We start from the raw sequence: 20,577 nt of genomic DNA on the forward strand, positions 1-20,577 counted from the left end.
TAATTGGTGAGAATGAGCAAGACCTCTCTTTTATGGGCCTTCCTAAACCCACTATGGAAATAGGGGGTGGGTGTATGAAGTTTGCTTCAAGGAAGTCTTACTCAGGGAGTTGTTTGTCATGAGCGACACTGGCATTTAAGTTCCTCTCCTTTATTACCATAAAATACCTCCTCAGCATAGACCTGTTTCTCTCACTGGCAAACTTGTCAAAATGGCTCTCATGAAAAGGAAACAGAGAATGGGAGAGCCCACTGATTAGAAACTTTGAAATAAGTGCTCCAACTTTGGATATTCATATTTATGATTTATGCTACTGTCTGCAATAAAAAGCAATAATGGAAAATAATAATGAAACAGAGGTTTATAGATATTTCTACACTTGCATCAGAAATCCATCCTGCCCCCATGATTCCAAGTTGAGGATGGCAACCCTTTAATACATGGGTTTCACTTCCTCTGCCACAGCAGACATTGCTGAATGATTACCGCATTCTTTCTTGTTGAGCTGAAATGCAACAGAATCCTTTTGGATATGGTGTTTTTAGCAGCCACTATAATTCATCAGAAATGTTATGCAAGGGGCACCGGGATGGCTCAGTCAGTGGAGCGTCCGACTTTGGCTCAGGTCATGATCTCACAGTTCGTGAGTTCAAGCCCCGCATCAGGCTTGCTACTGTCAGAGTGGAGCCTGCTTTGGATCCTCTGTCCCCCTTTCTCTCTGCCCCTCCTCTGCTCATGCTCTCTCTCTCAAAAACAAACAAAATTTTTTTTAAAAAAGAGAGAAACGTTATGCAAAATGGCACCAATTTGCCAGCCCTGTTCTAAGTTAATAAGATCTACTGTATGTGTGTGAATGCAGGTACCACTTGGAATGTCCTCAGCTGAAATACTCTCATGTTTTCAATTTCCGTTTCAGATGCATCTTTTTGGGAAAACCGTTTTCTGCCCAAAGGAAATCAGCTTTCCTGTTTTCTGTTGTTATCAATATTGCTGTTTGGGTTCCCTTGAGTGTGGATTAAATGGCAGCTGAGAAATCTTGTTGGGACCACCTCTTCCCATTGCCTTTCAAAGTCAAGTCTTGACAAGAAATGAGTTCTTCCCAAAGATAAGTACATTGGAGGTTGGGTCTGGTGGTAGCTTCCTAATGAATTTGTGGTGCACAGATCTGTCCTTGAGCTATTTTCTGTAATGTTCTCACTGCAGTGTCCCATGACTGATCTTATTTCAGAGAATTGTATGAGTTTTGCAGCAAATTACAAGGAAGGCCTGGTTCCTAAAATCAGCTGAAGGCCAATTAAGGTTTCTTGGGGCGCTTTCCTTCAGCTGCAATGTCATCATAAATGACTCTCCAGTGCAGTGGAGGGCTGACATTTTGTAAGCTAATACTATATTTTGGGAGTGATTAAAATCTACATCTCAGTCACCTGCCTGACCAACTGCCAGTGGCCACAAAACAAAAAGATTACAGTCAATTCATATCCATTAGGAAAATGACGTGAAACACTATTGGTTTAGGCTCAGTGGGGCTTAATCTGATTTCAGGAAGAAAGAAGAGGTGTGCAATTAAAGGAGAGAGGAAAGGCAGAAAAGAAAATCAAATGAGAATTTTCCCCCAAAACCCAAGGCCTTTTTGGTTTGTTCATTTCCATAAGGATTTATTAAGTACCTGTTGAGTTCTTCCCACTATGGTAGACCCTGAAAGGGAGGAAGGAGAAAACACTAGCAATGCCTGTCCTCAGAATTTGCAGTGAAGTATGGGGGAAATACTACACACTGAGGAGGTGGCCAGAGAATTAGCAGATTCATGTTAGTAGGAATTTAAAAATATTCTTTAGGTGCCTGGCACAGTTAGAAAAGGAAAAGAAGATAAGTGAGAAAGGATAGTTGACATCTACATGCTCTTACTGTGTGCTTCACATTAAGTTTTACACATATTAACTCACCTTTACAACAACCCTACATACCATTATTATTCCCACTTTACGGATGAGGAAACTGAGGCCCACAGTAGTGAAGAAACTTGCCTGAGATCACACAGTCCGCAAGAGGAAGAGCTGGGGTTTGCATACAGCTAGTCTGGTCCTAGAATCTGAGGTTTTACCATTATTCTATGTGGCCTCCCAAGGTGATGGGGTATTCCTGACCCATGAGGATTTTCATTCTCCATGGGGAGATGAGGTCTAGGTGTGGGGATAATTAAGCTACAGGTAGAGGGTGTAACAGTGGAGGCAGGGAATAGAGTGATTGATGACTTCAGAAAGGTGGGTGTGCTAACTGAAGTCTGGACATGGATGTGTATATGTTGGGGGAAGCTCTGCACAGAGGGATAGAGAAGGTTCTAACCCAGGAAAAGAGCACGAGCAGAGGAGACTGAAAGAATGGCTACAATTTGCAGTTACTTGTTTGTAGTTGTCCAAGAAGAGAAATCATTAAATCAAAGGGTGCCTTCTTACAAGGACAAGGGTTTATAGCACTAGGGACAAGAGCAAGGATGTGGAATCTGACAGACTAAATTTAAAGTTCGATTGTGTCATGCTCCTCAAGTGACCTTGAGAGAGTTACCTAGCCTTTATCGGCAAATGCAAGATGGAAAGAACGGCTATAGAAGAATTGGGAAAGTCTCTCATCTTGTAACAGAGCTCATTTATTTACTTCTCCAAAAATATTCATTAGGAACCAATTACCTGCCATGTGCTGTGCTAGATGTTGGGACAATGAACAAGGCAAACATGAGTGTTGCTCTCTTAGAGCTTGTATTCTAACTGGGGAGGCAACACAATAAACAAGCAGTAATCAACAAGTAATCTTAGGATATGAGAGGGATTTTGAAGAAAACATAGGGTTGGGGCCAAGTAGAATTAATGGCTTTTACTCTGCCAAGGACAGTGTTTGTCAGGTAGGAGGCAATCAAAACACAGGAGCTTTCATTTTACATTTATTAATAGCTCCATCTTGAAATTCAACATGTAAGAGGAAGCCAAGGTATCAGATACTCTTTGCTGCCTACCAGGAGGGCATTTCTCCTTTCACCTTGCTTACAGACCCCTCTTTAATCCAAGATTCATCTTATGCCCACAGGCAAGGTGTTGGGGTTACAGGAAGCTCAGGATGGATGTCTACATCTCCAAGGAACTATCACTTTCTACCAAAATGTGAGAAGAAACTCTGGAATGCAATGTCATGAGGATGGGAACTGTTGTGTATTCACTGCTTTCCCCTCAGTGCCCAGGACAGTTCCCAGCACAGAATAGGGGCTCAACAAATGTCTGTGGAATTATTAAACAGGTCAATTGAAATAAACATGGATATATTTTAGAATCACACAAGCATGGCATAAAATTTTAAAAATCCAAACAGGTAAACATATTGGGAGTGCGACTATATTTTCTACCACTAGTGACATTTGCTGCAAATGTTTAAAGAGCTGCCTCTTAGGAATATCCCACTTGACTTTAATTTGAGCCTTATCACATATCATTAAGACCTTTTCTTAGTGCTCTTTCCCGGAACACATTTCTATGCAGACAGCTCTTGTTCTCCAGGCCAGCAGTAGCTCTGAACAAGAGGGAATACCCCAGCATTTGCTTCTGAACTCCTTTTTCATGAGCCAAATCAGCATCCTCAGTCCAAGATAACTAGAAGGAAATGGGATCTTGAATGGCCCAGTTGGGTGGCCTTTGCTCGTGCTATTTCTCTCACCTAATCTTGTTTCCTCTTGCTGAGAGCATCCCTCTCCATCCTGCAAAGCTTGCCTAAAAGCCCATTCAGCTTTCCCCACTTCTCTAGGCTCCAGCGAGTGGACTCTCATATCTCATAATCTGCATAGTATATTATCTTATCTATCAAAGGAATTAAAACATCAAATAGCAGCACAGGACAAAGCCAGGTAGAGCCCACATCCTGTTTCTCCAACAGGATGTGCATTCTATGAGGCAGAGGCCACGCTTTCTGCCTCTTTGTATTTTGTGTTGTAATATCTCTGGGTTAAGTCCTGGTGATGTTCTTAATGCTTTTGGAGACTTCGTATAGAAGACTAGAAACTCTTCTATAAGGTTACTGTAAATTTTGAAGAGATAAAAAGTGTGAAGGGTCTCCGCAATATCGAGTACCGGTTCACATTCCAAAGTTCCCCTACTGTTAGTAGTACATGGCAAGTACTCCATCCTTATTAGAAGATTTATTGAATGATCCACTCTCTGATAGCTGAGAACATATTCAATCCTCTTGCCTTATCTAGATGGCAGTGCCCATGCTGCATTTGAAACATGGGCTTCCTCAGACTCTGCTCTGAAATTGCAATGGAGGAAACCAGTGGTTTCAAGGAACAGAAATGCAGGGGAAGCTGGGCCAGCCTCAGCTCTACAAGGGTGGTCACCAGCTCCGGGACTGACAAGGGCCATAGTACAAGACGGAGACGAAGTGCCGAGTTCCCAGAGGCTGTTGGTAGTGGCGAGGCCTGTACCATGAGCGGTGTCTTCTGGAAGGTGAGATTACCAGAGCCCAGGCACTCTAGGGGCTCTTGGAGAGTCACACAGTGAAGAAGTCTGATAATCACCAGCCCTCTGGAGGGAAGTGGCTGATCCACAGAAGCCTGTTCCTCTACTTTGGTCATTGTTACGGGTCTCACTATAAAAGCACTGAAGTAAGGATCAGTCAGGAGGCTCATGGTCATTATGATTCCACTGTCTGCTGAGACACAAACCAAACCACTCAGATACAAACAGCCAAAAGGTCATGACTCTGCTCACCTCTCTGGTCTGAGTCCTGGGCCAGTGGTGACCCCCAAGGAGTTGCCCATGCCAAAGTCTCTTACCACACTGAGTCTACCCAGAGGACCAGGGCTGTAAATGCACTGTAGGTGATGCTGGATGATTCTTTAGAGGCCATTGGTGCTATCTCCTCATTGTACAGATGGGGAAACTGAAGCCATGTAGGGGGAGAAGGGAATTGGACAAATCACATGACCCACTGATGTTAAATTTGGACTTGATTCTCCATCGTATTCTCCTTCCAACACTAAATGTAGTTAGAAGCCTGCTTCTGCTCAGAAGATGGAAAATGGCCTCTGACAATAAAAGCTGATTTTTAACAACCAACCCAAGAAAAATAGAATGCTTCAGCAAGTCTTTGGCCTGGATCCAGAGAGATCTTAGACTGTGAAGGGATGGATGGATTAACTCTTACCACCCTCCCATCCTGAGCTCTTTGAGCTTTTGTTTTGTTTTGTTTTGTTTGCTTGTTTTTTGTTTTTGTCACCTATGGGGTTTGCAAATCCACAAATTTGTCTCCTGTCATGTGGTTGTCACAGGAGCATGGGCCAGCAAGAGGTTCACATGATGGTTTAATCAATACTGCAAATAACGATAATAATATATGATAGTTAGCACGTGTGCTTACTGTACCAGATGCCCTTCTAAGTCCTTTGCATGCATCAACTCATTTAAACCTCACAACTCTTATCAAATCAGTTTACAAATGAGAAAATTGAGGCATAGGAAGGCTAAGTAACTAGCCCAGGATCACCTAGTTTGTAAGTGGTACAAGTGAGATTTGAGGATAGTAAGTCTGACTCTGGAACCATGATGCCTTACTGTCCTGGTTGCAGTGAATGGCACTTTAAAACGGGGATGTACTGTAATTTTAAAAAAAATCATTGATTACAAATTCTGTCTCCCTGTCATCAGGGGCTAGCAGTGGAATGGACCCTGAAAGGTAGTGCCTTCCCTCCCCCACCTTCTCCCACAGTGCTGTGGGCATTAAACCCTATCTCCCCTGCCGCCCCCTCTCCTCTCCCTGCCAGGTAGTTGCCTGCTTCGGCACCTTCAGAGGCTCTCCTGCAGAGGCACCAGAGGTCACTGATGGATTGACCTTTTATATTCCCTTGGGGCAAAATGTACAGCTTCTTGGTCCTTCAGTGAAAAATAGCCATTTGAACTCTCTCAACTCTATGAATCTCATGAACTGGATCTCCAGAAGCCACTTGCATGACAGGAAACAAATAAAAGGGAAGCCCACTCCTCTTCCCCAGAGGAGGGGTTAGAAGGCTGGAATAATTCATCACAGTCCCCACCCCTCCCGCCACACACACACACACACATGCACGCGCGTGCACACACACACACACATACACACCAGTGCTCCACTCTGCCAATGGAACATTCGTGTTGCCTCTGAATTATGTGCTTTTGATTAATTTCTAAGGAAAAAAGATCAGCTTTGCCAGAGCCTATGTTGTGTTTTCTCTAAATCAGGGCAAATAACATTACTTCTGCAAATGTTGCCATTAGAATAGATTTATATTTACCTAGAGAGGCCGCTCCTGAGAGAGATGCAGTGAGAAGTTTATGCTACAGACAGAATGATCTTCTCTGCTGAAATGCGATTTGCTGCAGAGGGCTGTTTGGGGTTTGGATAAATGAGAAAGATAAACACGATGACTGCTGGTGGTATTCAGTAACACGATTACCCCTGGAGAATAGATCTCTCTCCCTCTTTCTGTGTCTCTCATCACTCATCATCTCTGCAAAAATTTTCTGAAATAGAGGATTGAGCTGGTAAGGCCATGACATATGCTCACGTCCACACCCACATCTCTGCCCATGCCCTTGGTCACATGTGCACACACATGCACAGGTGTGCCCAGGCACCTTCACACAGTGGCTTTTGGACTTCAGCTTGGGCAGAGGAACACTTTTTTTGTCACAGTCATCTTTCCTCTACCACCAGGTGGAGCATATTGGGTCCTCGAGAAACTACCAATATATTGGCAGGAAGCAATTTGTCCCACGAGATAAAGCTGTGAGATTCAGACGAAGCAATAACAAATTTAGCTCTAGAGCCTTGAGGTGCTCAAAGTTTCACTCTCATGGTTTCAGGCTATGGAATAAAATTCTTCCGTGAGTGTAATTGGCTTTGCATTGCTCCTGTGTATTTTGCAACTCAGTCAGAACTGGAAAGTGGACCCAGGAGTTCTAGATTCAGGCTCTGTCCTCTGTCTTACCAGTGTGGAGCTCTCATGCATGTCCTAGGCTGTTCCGGGTCTCCAAAGAGGAGCCAGATATAGTCTCTGCCTCAAGGAGCATCAAAGCATGACCCCAAAGAAGCTGAATATAGGCTCAGAAAGAGGTACCGAATGAGAGGTACAGGGAAGCTGCCCTAAGGGAAGCATCACCTCCGGCTGGAGAAGGAAGGAGGAGTACTGGTCTAGCCTTTGAGTTGCTCACGGAGGATATGGAAACTTTGGACAGACGATGATGGAGGAGGGAAGGCATTTCTGGCAGAAGAAACAGCATATTTAAAGGGAGACAGAGGACAGCGGGGGTGTGTACGTAGGGGATAATGGACAGGCACTCTAGGGCTCAGGGTACATGTGTGGATGTAGAAGAGAGGAACGTGGGTGGACAATGAAATGACTTTTCTGTGTTGCCTTTCCTGTCTTCAGCCACTTCGCTTCAGCCGGTGGAGTCACCCCCAGATTGATCAGAAGCCCCCTTTCCAGGTGGCAATCACTCTTGCCAACTAAGGATCATAAGGGCTCTGTGCTCAGGACAAGGCACCAAAATGGAGGATGCCCAGGAGAGGAAACATGTCTTCTACCTACCTCCCTGTTGCCTTTGCTGAAACTCTTCCTATCTCCATCTGTTTAAATCATACTCATCCTCCAAGATGCAACTCAAATGCAAATTTCACAGCAAATTCTTCCTTAATGTTCCCAGCCAGAAGCAATTATTCCTCCTCCTGAGCCTTGAAATCCTGTGTTCCTCTGGGATGTTGATGGGATTCTCCTGTAAACAGTGGAAACCCCCAGATGCTTAACTGTGCCCTAGCGCCCAAGTTCAGTATGATCTCTGTGTGTCTATTCCTGTAAAAAGTTCTTATTATGGATCTTAAGTCAACTGCTGAACTGGGGCTTAATAAAGCATAAAATGTGCAAAACTGAGAAGATTAAAGGGTCAAACACTGTAGCTCTGATCTTTGAGTCAGCTCATTGGAAATGTGGCCAGCAGGGTGAGTGTGACAGCTTTGTTCCCACTCTTCTGATCGGGAGTGTGGGAAGGGACCCATTTCTCCTCAATCCCCAGGCCCTCCTGGATGGCTGGCATCTATACAGCGCCATCTGGATTCTTCCAACTGGCTCAAAACCTATCTTCCCTCTCCACAAACATGGCTTCTTCTCTCTTTTCTACTACTTCAGTCAACATCAACACCATCCGCACAATTGTGCGATTGTACAACTAGAAGATATCCTTGGCCCCTCCTCTCCCTCACCCTCCATTCCCAATCGACCTTGTAACTTCATGTACATCATTCAGATCCATCCCCTTCTTCCCACCTTTCCCTCCAGCCCCCTAACCAAACCATTGCCACCCCCTCCCTGGATAAGCCCAGTAGCTCCTAACTGTTCCCATGCTGTCTGACCTCCCTCACATCTGTTCCCCATGGGTCAGCTAGTTTGCTGTCACATCTACGGCTCGTTTTTGCCCTCGCTCCTGCAACCTGGCCAGGGCCTCCCCGTCGCTCTCAATGGGGCTGTTATTGCAGCCTGGTAGGTCATGGCAAGGAATGGGAAACCATCCTCTTCAGTCTCATCTTCCCCGACTCTGTCTCTCCGCACTGTCAATGTCCTGCCCTTTCCTCCTGGTATTTGCAGACTGCCTCTCTCTCTGCCTGGGATGTGCTGCTACTTTTCTGTTTAGCTTCGTCCTTGGTTTTCAGCTTCCCAGTGCTTCCTGGAAGTCTTCCTCTATCCAACAAACTTGACCACGGCCTTCTCTTATGGGCCGCAAAGTGCTCTGTGCTTCTTGCTCAGCACCATTGTCATGATTTATAATTAGATAAGCAATGACAAGATTATATCTTTTCAACTATAAGATGATCTTTAAGGCACTTCCCAGCCTCATCAAGCTATCATTCTAACCCTCAGGTGTGGCACTGAGAGCTCTTTCTGGCCTTACCCTATTTTCCCAATCCCATTATAGCCAATCCTGGTTCCCAACACACACCCTCTGCTAAGTGTTGGGGGCTGTTCTCTCTTCTGGACTTCCAGCCTCCCATGTTCACCTACCCCTGTGTAGAATTTCTGAGGCATAACTTAAATCCCAACCTTTCTTTGGTGTGTTCTCCTTTTAAATGGCTTCATCCCTCTGCATTAGTTAGGATAGGCTACGTTTTGCTGCAGCAACAAATTTACCTCCAATTGCAGGGGCTAACACACAACAGAGTGATTTCTCCTCCAGAATAAATATCCAGTGAAGTTCAGCAGGAGGCTTTTTTCCTCAAAGAAACTCAGGAACATAGGCTGATAAGGCCCTCATAACCTGGAATGTTGCTGGAAAAAAAGGGCATGTAGAAAGTTCGCGTGCTCTTTCTGTTTCCATTGGGAAGTGATACATGCCACCTCCAACTGCAACCTATTATCCAAAATGAATCACATGGCTCTTCCTAAATGCAACGGGGCAAGGAGGTGTGGGCGGCATCTAAGTATTCCCTAGGGGCAGATGCCTCCACCAAGGCAAGTGAAATATTAGTGCAACTAAATTCTCAAGGAAGGTTTGCTCGTAGTCGACTGCATACCTATTGATTTTCTTTCTGTTCTGAACACAAACAGTATTTTATGCCTGGAGATCTTATTAATTGAGGAAAAGCTAGACTTTGGCCCTGCCTTGATATCATCTCTGTATTACGTTTGTCTTGTCTCCCTTACCAGATGACAAATGCCTTTAAAGCAGGGACCCTTTCCAATATTAATAACTTCCTCAAGCAGCAGGAATAAAGGAAAGAGCTGTAGTAGGAGGAGAGCCTTACCTTTCACAGTTTGCATGATGTTAGGCTAATTATTTAACCTCTGAAGACAGAAGAGCTTTGGATTTCAGAGCAAGGGTATAGGACTTCCTTTGTTTAAATACCAATTCTGTCACCTACAATTTGAGCAACTTTGGGAAACTTAAGGCCTCAGTTTTCTTGTCTGTACAGTGGAGATAATAAAGTAACTACCTTACAGGGTTGTTGTAAAAATAACGAATGCAGACTTCTTTGCTTGGTGCCTGGCATAGGTTGAGCACCCAATAAGTGGGAGCTGTTAGTGGCTGTTCTCTGAACCCTGGTGTCCTCAACTGTAAAACAGGCATAGTGAATTCTGCTGTGTTTATCCCATTGCCTGGGTGCCAAATCAAAATGAGCAGATGTTAACAGCACATTGTAAATTGCAAAGTGTCACATACTATTAGGTGTTTCTACTATTATTAGGTAATTCAGGCATAAAGGAAATAAATCCCTAACGCAGGGCCAGGCTCGGAGTAGGTGACTAGTAGATATTTGTTGACATGAATTAAATATAATTATTGAGAATAAGAGGCTTTGCTATTTAATATTTTTCTATTTAATATTGCTCGGCACCAGATATTAGCCCTTGCCCAGGTACATTCTTGTTTGCATTTCAAGGGGAAAATGCTCAGCACACTTCTTGGCACATAGAGAGATGTCACTTCCAGTGGCATGGGCATTCTCCAGGCCTAGGAAGCTGTGTAGCTCCCTCCCTTTTGTCCCAGCCATCATGCTTTTTGTCCCCCTGTCCCAGTGGCTTTTTGTCCCCTTGTCCCAGTTGAACCAGTGGTCCTGCTGTTTGCTTGGTTGCATCAGTATCACTGGAGAGAAACTAGAGAGAGTGTCTTTGAAAGGGGAAATGATCTGTTACGTCCCTGGACCAACTCATTTTTCACTTAAAGACAGGGCAGAATGCATCATATTTCTCTCTGAAGTCTTTATTTTCCTGTCAATAAAAATCTTGTTAGCTGCCTGACTGGGCAGGGTTTAAGATTGGCATGCTTATCTAGTTAATCCTGTGTCTGTTCCTTTATTAACCTTTGTTTGGTGTCGGACAGTTGGAGTGCAGGGATAGGTATAGTCAACAGTCCAAGGCCGTTAATTTGGTTTGGAATCTTGTCCTTTCATGTACTTGACATTCACCACTCATCCCACAAGGAACCATGAGGGACATAGCAAAGCATGAGAGGGTGCTGTGGATATTCATAATGTGGAGGGATGTGGGTAAGAGCATGTTCTCTGGAGTCAGATTGCTTAGGTAAGAAGTGTGTCTCCATCAACTTAGGACATTTCTGCACCTATTTCTGCTCCTAGTTTCCTCCTGTTGTTAAAATAATGAACATAAAGTACTTGGCACAGTGCCTGGAAAGAAGCAGGCAGAAAACGTTAGACTTGATACTAATTATTCACTTCACTGAGGATTAAAAAGCGCCTGTTATGTGCCAGGGGCTGTGTTGAGTGCTTGGAATGCATGCAACTCCCTGTCCTCATGGAGTTTACACAATGAGGATGAAGAGGAAGATGAAGATGTTGATGACGACACTGAAGATGACTCCTACCCTCCGGGAGCTTAAAATCTATTGGGGGAAATAAAATGACCTCCCATGTTGCCATGGCCTTACCCTGGGATACTTGCAGCCCAATAAATTTCCCCTACTGCACAGTGAGATCATTGAGAGTCCAAAGATTGTTCTATTCATTTCTGGACGTCTACTTTCTCGTTTTCTGAGTGTATTAATGTTTCAACCTCATGATAAGGTGTGGCCAATCATGGGTGAGAAGGATGGCTCATGGAGGCCCCATTAAAGCAGAGAAAATATGCTGGGCATTGTAGGACATAGTTCATTCATTTATTCGTCTGTCCACTCAGGAATACTTCCTGAGAACCTAGGAGGTAGCAGGAACCGTGCCAAACATTGAGGGGCACAGGGATGAATGAAGCATGGTGCCTTGTCACACTTCATCAGGCCAATGACACACATGAGTGACTATTTCCCTAAGGTCAGTGTGTGACAGATTGATGCCTCCATTTCTAGCCTTCATCCCCTTCCTCTACAGTATGGTCCCTCCCTTAGGGAGGAGGGAAGGAGTTACTCCTGATAAAAGTGTGCTGGTCAGAGAACAACCCACTGGAACACAGACCAAGGAAAATGATTCTATCCTCTGCCATTTGACTGGAACAGTGTTAGCAATGCCAGTGTCTCTAGAGAGGAAAATCAATTACATGAATAACTGACCTGTAATTCAGTGAGAAAGATTTGACCCCTGAGTCACTACCATTTATAGTCGATACTTTGAGAGTTTGTCATGAATGACAAGAGAATGTTGATATGATAGCAACTCCAGAATCAGCTGGTCACCCTTGGGTGCCATACTTGTGTCACAACAAATTCGTGGTGTCATCTTGTCAAGGCCCTGCTATTAAAGACAGGTTGAGGTCTCCGGGATGGAGATGACCTCGTAAGTGATGAGCATGTGAGAAAGAAGGAAGAGAAGGATGAGGAGGAGTAGAAGAGAAGCGATGATGGAACTTTACTTGTATAGTGCTGCCTATTCTGTGGGCAGTTCTGTGTGGTCATACAAACAACCCCATAGAGTGGACAGAAAAGGCATGTATCTCTTAGTTTCGGCTTCTTCAGTTGTAAGATGAGGCAAGAGATGTTCCCAAGGTCTCAAAACTAGCAAGTGTTAGAGAGCTCTCCAGACTCTGAGCTTAGTGCTTTCCCACCAAACTAGCCAGCTCATGTTGGTGACATGGATTTGACTAAGGAGACTTCTGGGCGATTAGATGGTTTCTCTAGAATACTAGTTTCTCAAAAATATTAACGATCTCTCTCTCTCACACACACACACACACACACACACACACTTCTGTCAAATATGTCAGTGAATTACAAGAATAAGGAAAGTTAAATGGGTTTATTTATTGTAGGACTTCTCAGTGCCTTTATAGGCTCACATGACAAGTGACTTCTCGAGATGATTCACGATAGTAAGAAAGGATACGGTGACTTCCTCAATAATGGAGTTCTGTTTTCATGGATTACCTTGTGAGTAGTTCTCTAAGACATGTGTTTGCAGAAGCCCAGCTTCAATTTTTTAGTTTTCTTCTTTCATTCCCTCTAAAAACCTCTGAGAGACACCTCTGTGAACCAAGGAGGACGGGAGTGGTGGTAGCCCAATGTTTAGGGTATATTTGTGTCTGGCCTGGGCACCCATAACGTGCAGCCCTCTGTTTTTACACAGGTCTGTCCTAAGGCCTAATTTCTCCATAGAGAAGGACTGACCTGGAGGTCAGGAGGTCCTGCTACCACCCAGTGGTGTGACCTTAAGCAAGTCAAGTTCCCATGTTGGTACTCAGATTTCTCTTCTGTAGAGAGAAGAGAAACACTGTTAAGATGCAGCATCTTGAAGCCCACCCCAGAGATTGCAGTTGAGTGGGTTTGGGGTGAGGCCCTGCAGACTATAATTGTCATGCCAGGTGATTTGGTATGAAAGCCTATCTACACTGGGGCCCTGGCAAGATTTATTCAGACCAGTGAGGACCCCAGAGCCTCTGAACATATGACAGAGCTGGGATGAGTGTTACATGTCAGGTGTATTCACCCATCTGCTGCCTGACTCACCGAGAAGATGGGCATCCCCCGGCCCACATCTTCTTCTTAAGTAGGCTTTACTCTTCTCTTTTTATTCCCTCTAGTTGGTAATTTTTCACCAACAGCCCTCTTGGGGGAGAGAGGAAGATCCCTTTGTTTACCTAGAATTCACCACCTACTACAAGGCATTAAAGCAACCCATAAATTGTATCACGCTTCCAAGTGTGTATGCTGGAAGTAACACCACGGTGGTGGTAAAATCCATTTACAATCTGCTTAAGAGCCGTTTTGAAATGACGGGTTCTAGAAGTTGGCTCTTTTAGAAAGTTTTTCTACAAAACTGAGAGTTATGTAATGCCGAGCTCTGTTCAGAGGCAAGCTGCCAAAAGTCTTGGTCGCTGAAAGAACAATCACTTTCCAATTTCACTTCAAACCAGACATGGTTAAGGAACTTTAAAATGAGGGAGATTTTCAAGTGAACATAAATTACTTTGGTAATCAAACATGAGTTATTAAAAAAAAACCTTCTGAGAAATGAAGTAAGGCTGGGAATATGAGAGTACTGAAATCCTCTCCCCACAGGGGAAACTGGCGGAGGAAGTCTGCCGATGGGTGAAAAGTTCTGGGTGCAGTGTTCCTACTCCTGAAAACAAGATGGTTCTTAATAGCCAAGGGTATGCAGGTGTACTTCTGGTTTCTTATGCTTATTTTCTAGATACTTGTCCTCATCTTGTACACGTGCTCTTCACCTGGCTTTTTCACATAAAATTGTAACACAAACGCTTGCTCACATTGCTACAAATCTTGTCACAGAATATATAACTGCTGCATTGTTTCCATGGCACAAATATGCTGTAACGCATTTAACCATTGCTCTCTTGTTGGATGTTTCGGTTGTTTCTATTTTTTTTTTTTTTTCTTCTTGCAGGAGAAAATATTGTGATGAACTCTCAGGGCCTAAAGAGTTTTCTGTATTTGGAATTATTTTCTTCAGAGCGATTTTAACATAGAGTGAGTTCTAGTACCAAAGCAGTGTATTCGCCTCTAATTTCTTTCTTTGTTTCTTTTCTTTATTTCTCAGAATGTCGGGAAGAAGTTTGAAGACAGGCTGGCCCGAATTCACAGCCCAGGAGAGGTCTGACTTAAAAATAAATCCTTGTGTAAATTAAAAAAGGAATCTAAGCAAGCCTATCTATAAAGTCAGGATGTTACTGACTGTTAATTGGTAATATATATGGCTTAATAAGAAGACCATAAACTGGGTTCTGTTTAATTCTTTAAATCTTTTTCTGCATATATAGCATCTTTTTACTCACTTATTACAAAGTATCTCACATAACTCACCTAGATGTTTGGCCAGAGTGAATTTTATGTAGCATTGATATATGTCATCATACTGAACTTGTGTATTAGACATGGAAATATACTGAAACATGTAATTTCTCATGTTGCCATTAATACCCATTAAGAGAGTTGTTAAGAAAAAAAAAAGAAAGAGAGTTGTTTAGTTATTATTTGACCATTGTTCCGACTGAAGAACCAAAACACCAAACACCTGGAGGAGGGACTTGTCTAAGTTCACAAGGCTAAGTGCAGGCAACACCAATGCCTGGGGCTGTGTTTCCTGATTCTCAGACCTGCAGTTAATGGGAACACTTTATCACACTAAAGTAAATCAATTTTCATTCTTCCATTTATCTCTGCGTGCAATGAATGACAGAGTGACTATACCTAACAGGGGGTCAATATCGAGATGCTGGAAACAAAGAGATGAAAAAAATGATTCCGTTCTCAAGAAGCTACCATTAATAATGGGAGAATCGTAAATGCCAATGGATGACCAGCAATTTGATTATGCATGACTGTTACAGCAGTTAAATATCGAGGGCATGCAGAAGGCATGTAGGTAACCAGCAGGAAAGTCAGGGAAGGCTTTGCGAAGGCAGAGACATCTGAGATTATCCTTAAAGGAAAAATCTGTTTACAAGGCAGTGAGTAGGGGTGTGTGTTGGGGAAGGACACTCAAAATGGAGGGCACAGGAAGGTCATAAACAGAGAAGTGTTAAAGGGCATGGACTGTCCTGGGAACGGTGATATAAATTCAGTGCCGTCGGGTCCTAAGATGTGGTGGGTGCATAAATGGGAGACAAGGCACGGGAACTGGGTGCCAGAAAGCTTGTTGGTCATTCTGAGAAGTGCAGACTCAGAGCATGAGGTGAAGAGACTCAAGGGTGTGTTGCAAGTTGTGTGTGTGTGTGTGTGTGTGTGTGTGAGGGAAGGGGAGAAATAGATTTTTGTAGACAACCTTACCTGTCGATGAGGGTGGGCGATATACTAGAGAGGCTGACACTCGTAGCTGGGAGATCATTTCCGAGGCCATTGCAAGGAGGCAGGTGCAAGACCAAGATCGAGTCTAAGCCAGTGATAGCCGTCATGGTGAGAAGCGCCAGATGGAAGAGGCACTGACAGAACTGAGTGTCTATTAAAGGCAGGGGGTAAGAAAGAATTGGCAACTGAGGATAATTTTAAGATATTTTTTCGGGGAAAGTGGAAAACTAGAGCCGGGAAATACAAGAAAGAGAAGGAGCTTGAGGGATGGAAGGTAAGAAAGGGAGTTACCTTTGTGGTGTTGGAAGGGAATCGAGGTGGGGGCACAGCCGCTGAAGATGGGAGGCTGTGAGCCGGGCAGGTAGGGCAGGACACAGATTAGGAATTGGGTCAAATGCAGCTTGTGTAGTTGAAAACATGGGACGGGGAGGGGACCATCCAGAGGCAACAAGCAGAGTGAAATAAGAAAAGAGAAAGAACTACACCTGGGAAATGCCGACCTTCATTAAAAAGAACTCAGCAAAGGAGACTGGGAAGAGAAAAGAGGCAAGAAAAAGCAGTAATTTGGAAACAAAGGGAGAACTTGTTTCTCTGCCTAAAAAACTTCCTGCTAGGAAGACAGCAGCAGGATAAGAATCACCCAGCAAGGATTCTTTCGGCCAGTAAATAATCAGGACCCGGGGACCACGGTGGTGTAAGCCCAAGGTGCTTGGTGGAACCAGGAGGTGTGCTGGTTCCAGCTAGACATGGGAGACTGAGGTAGATGGTGCGGCCCTCCGGAAAGGGTCTCAGGAAGCTGCTTCACAACTTGGCCTCTCTCATTTCCTAAAGCAGGCTGGGGGAGAGAAGAAAGAAGAAGGAATGATCACCAAGGCTCCCTCACTGGCTTTCTCGTATTCCAACTCCTTGATCGCATTTATTTCACCAATGCTATGAGGTGGGTGGGGGAGAGGAATGGTATCTGGGGAACCCTTTCCTCTGTCCTCATGTTTTCAGGCTTCTATCCAGACCCTTCCAGCGTCTCTCTTACAGAAGCTGCTTCCTTGTTTCAGTTGGTAGGATGGCCAAGGGTCTGCACAGCCTTTGGCCCACTGTTTTTTCCCAGGTGACTTAAGACCATAGAGTCCCTGATTCTCTTCTTGTTTTGGAAGTGACTTGATCTGTCTGATGCCCATTATCCTTTTCTACATCACCAAGAGTAACCTTTGGGGAAGGTAAATGGTTATGACTGTTTAGCTCTTTTGCCCTAATTTGGTTTGGTTTTTGGAAAGGGTGAAATATTAGGAATCTTGGGAATTACTGGCTATGAATCCAGGCTGTATTCCCAAAGCCTGACGTGCCAGTTATTAAACTCACGTTGACCCCTCAATTCCACTCGTATCTGGTTTTATTTTATTCAGATTCTCATTTGGAGGAGAAGAAAAGCATTATTTACTGACCTGCTCAAATCCCAACATATGCTCATTTTATATGTGAGGAAATTGAATTCATTCAGTTTGTAAATGACAGAGCAGGGATTAAACCAGAGTTTAAACGCAGAGATTCGACCCAGGCTCCTTGTACTTCTATTCTTCCGTGCTTCCTCCTCAGGTTGAAATTATATTGACCAAAAGAAAAAAAAAAGTATCCCAGTCAGATGACATGATTCCAGTTACAATGAGTTATGAATTCACTTAAGCCAGTTTCTGATGTCCTGCTTGCTCCCAGGCTATCAGTTCAGGAAACACTCTCTAGCATATTCCCACGAGGTATATTCTAAGATGGTCTTCTCATCGGCCCTGCTGGGAAAGAACTGAATGTTAACACGCCAAACACTCTCCCTTTCCCCAAAGATTCCACTACTTTTGATGACGCCAGTTTTCCTAATGGGGAACAGGAAAAGGGTCCAGTTTCTTTATAGGACCATTCAAACTTTTTCCCAGGGCAGGATGATCCTTGGGAAAGCAATGGCAATTTCCCTGCAGGTTCTACCGTGCCCTGGGCTCTAGACTGTTTCTTCTCATCCTAACCATGACCCCAGCACCCCCCTTCCTGCCGCTGCCCCAGCAAGGGCATGCATGTGAGAATACTTTGCACTTATTCCCCAAGTAATGCTGTAGTATTTCATTTGCTCTCACAAGAGCTCTGCTGGTCCATTTTCCCAAACACCGAGTCATGGGGAGGCCATGGGTAGTGTCCCAGGCTAACTGGACATAGATAGGGACTAAGCTAGTGCTGAACACAGGTTTAAGTCTCCTGGCTTCCTCTCCACTTTACATTATAAGAGTGGTATATTTAAAAATTGCGCCTCAACATATAAAATAGAAAAAAGCTGGAAGTGACTTGAAAAGAGTAACTGAGAGCTCTTCAAATTTAGTTTCCCCTTTATTTCCTGTGGTGTCTCCCCAAACCCACCCCTGTAGCAAGCGTTGACCCAGATTGGATTCTGATAATACATTTTCTGATTTCATTTTTGTATTTTTATTTTTAATTTTTTATGTTTATTTATTTTGAAAGAGAGTATGAGTGGGGAGGGACAGAGAGAGAGCGTCCCAAGCAGGATCCTCACCATCAGTGCAGAGTGTGATGCGAGGCTCGATCCCACAAACTACAAGATGACCTAAGACGAAATCAAGAGTCCACGGCTTACCTGACTGAGCCACCCAGGCACCCTAATGTGTTTTCTGATTTTAAAGTCTGGGTGTTTGGTCCAAGAAAAAACATCTTAAGACTGAGAAGTTGTGGTGTATGCTTGCTTGAAACACAGAACATTTGATGTGGAGATAAGAGGCAAGGATTTAGTTTTGGTTTGAATTCTAAAGTATAGATTCCTTGGCATTGGCATTTGTTCCAGTGAAAATGTATGGCAGAACGTGTTTTTCTTTTCTTTCTTTTTCTTTTCTTTTTTGTTTTTAGAACACGTTTTTCAAACTAATCTTTTAAGGGAACAGAGACCTGAAATATGGATTATCTTGTGGAGAATATATGGTTTAACAACTTTGTAAATTAATAAATAAATTTGTTTCTTAATTATTAGGGAATTCCTCATTAGGATGATTTATTTTTTTTTAATTTTAAGTTTATTTATTTATTTTGAGAGAAAGACAGCACACAGGAGGGGCAGAGGGAGAGAGAGAGAGAGAGAGAGAAAGAGAGAAAGAGAGAAAGAGAGAATCCCAAGCAGGCTCTTCACTGTCAGTGCAGAGCCCGATTAGGGGCTCAAACTCACAAACCGTGAGGTCATGACCTGAGCTGAAATCAAGAGTTGGTTGCTTATCTGACTGAGCCACCCAGGCTGCTCTCTCGTTAGGATGATTAAAAAATAATAATAAAAGAAAGAAAAGAAAAGTAAAAGAAAGGAAACAATAATCTCAAACCACCTACAGATGTAGGCAGACAGGTAAACTTCGGACTCTCCAAACTTATTTTAGTATCTTATTATGCAAAGCATGTTATGAGCACCAGCCCAGCCCGCTACCTACAATAACCCAGGAGTCTGTTAGAAACACTGACTCTTAGGATCCCCCCCAGAATCTGCTTTTCACAAGGTACTCTTGGGATTCTTTTTTTTTTTTTTTTTTTTTTTACTTTTGGGACAGAGAGAGACAGAGCATGAACGGGGGAGGGGCAGAGAGAGGGAGACACAGAATCGGAAACAGGCTCCAGGCTCCGAGCCATCAGCCCAGAGCCTGACGCGGGGCTCGAACTCACGGACCGCGAGATCGTGACCTGGCTGAAGTCGGACGCTTAACCGACTGCGCCACCCAGGCGCCCCCGTACTCTTGGGATTCTTATGCGCATTACAATTTCTATGGCTTTGGTACTTTTGAGTTCTCAGGGCTGAAATCTGGGGGCAATCCTAAATTACATGCCAGACTAGACCTCTAGAGCCACACAGAGAGCCACTGCTGATGTTCTGAATGACGGTTTAGTTCCCAAACACAAGGGGGACATATTTCTGTGAGTGACCGACTGTCTTTTGTATAAGTGGCTGCCTCTGGCCCAGGGCTGTGGGTGAATCAGAGCATGTGATTTAGTGGACAAAGGACATATGTTTAGAAAGAAAATGATTGCCAAAAGAAAGGAGGGTAGGAAGAAATAATATTACTCATATCTGTTTTTCATTATAAAATAATATTGCTGTTTTGCATGCTTTCTAGATTCCTTAGGGTATTCTATTGCCACTTGGAGGGTTTTTTTTTTTCCTTTTTACATATTTAGAAGCTATTTAATAGAAACGTTACCGCATGGGAACAAAAATATTTTTCTCACAAAATGTTCCCTTTCAATAAGTTGCCACGTAGTTTTGTTCCATATGGTGCTTTATAAACTAACAGTGTCTGTAGGCAATGCAATTGACATAGCAGCAGAGGGGGAGACTTAGATGTTTCAAGTAGCTATAGCAATCCATGTCAAAGGACTTTTTTGCTTTAGACAAAAGATAACTGATGTTTAATTTAAAAAAACACGAAAAATCCCATGTACTGTTAAAGAGGGGTTCAAGCTAAATCCCCAAAAAAGACTGCAGAGTAAGTGCATCTTTTCATTTATTTCATTTGTTCATCAAACATTAACTGATCTTTTACTAGGGATGCAAAGATGAACAAAACATTGTCCATGGCGCTAAGAAATGTCCCCTGTAGGGGAAGAGGAAGAAAGAGGACAGCAAAGGATGACAAGAGCTTTCAGGGATGTGGGATCCCTGGGAGAATACCTAGGGGTTCCTAGCAAACCTGATAGGTGAGATAGGAGCTGAGGGAAGTCTTCCCCGAAAATGTGAACCCTGGTGGAAACCTTTAAAAAAGCAAGTCATAAAACCACTCCCTCATTTCCTTCAGGGCTCTGCGCTGTA

General features: G+C 43.6%; 1 long non-coding RNA gene across 1 annotated transcript; it reads left to right on the plus strand.

The window, feature by feature from the left end:
* Positions 1-783: 783 nt before the first annotated feature.
* On the plus strand, positions 784-14,870 carry LOC125932973 (uncharacterized). The gene is made up of 3 exons (XR_007460821.1): positions 784-3,357; positions 4,238-4,484; positions 14,500-14,870. It is a non-coding gene; the product is annotated as an uncharacterized LOC125932973 (long non-coding RNA).
* The last annotated feature ends 5,707 nt before the right edge of the window (positions 14,871-20,577 follow it).

This window comes from Panthera uncia, chromosome D2 (assembly GCF_023721935.1).
Source record: "Panthera uncia isolate 11264 chromosome D2, Puncia_PCG_1.0, whole genome shotgun sequence".
NCBI classification, from domain to species: domain Eukaryota; kingdom Metazoa; phylum Chordata; class Mammalia; order Carnivora; family Felidae; genus Panthera; species Panthera uncia.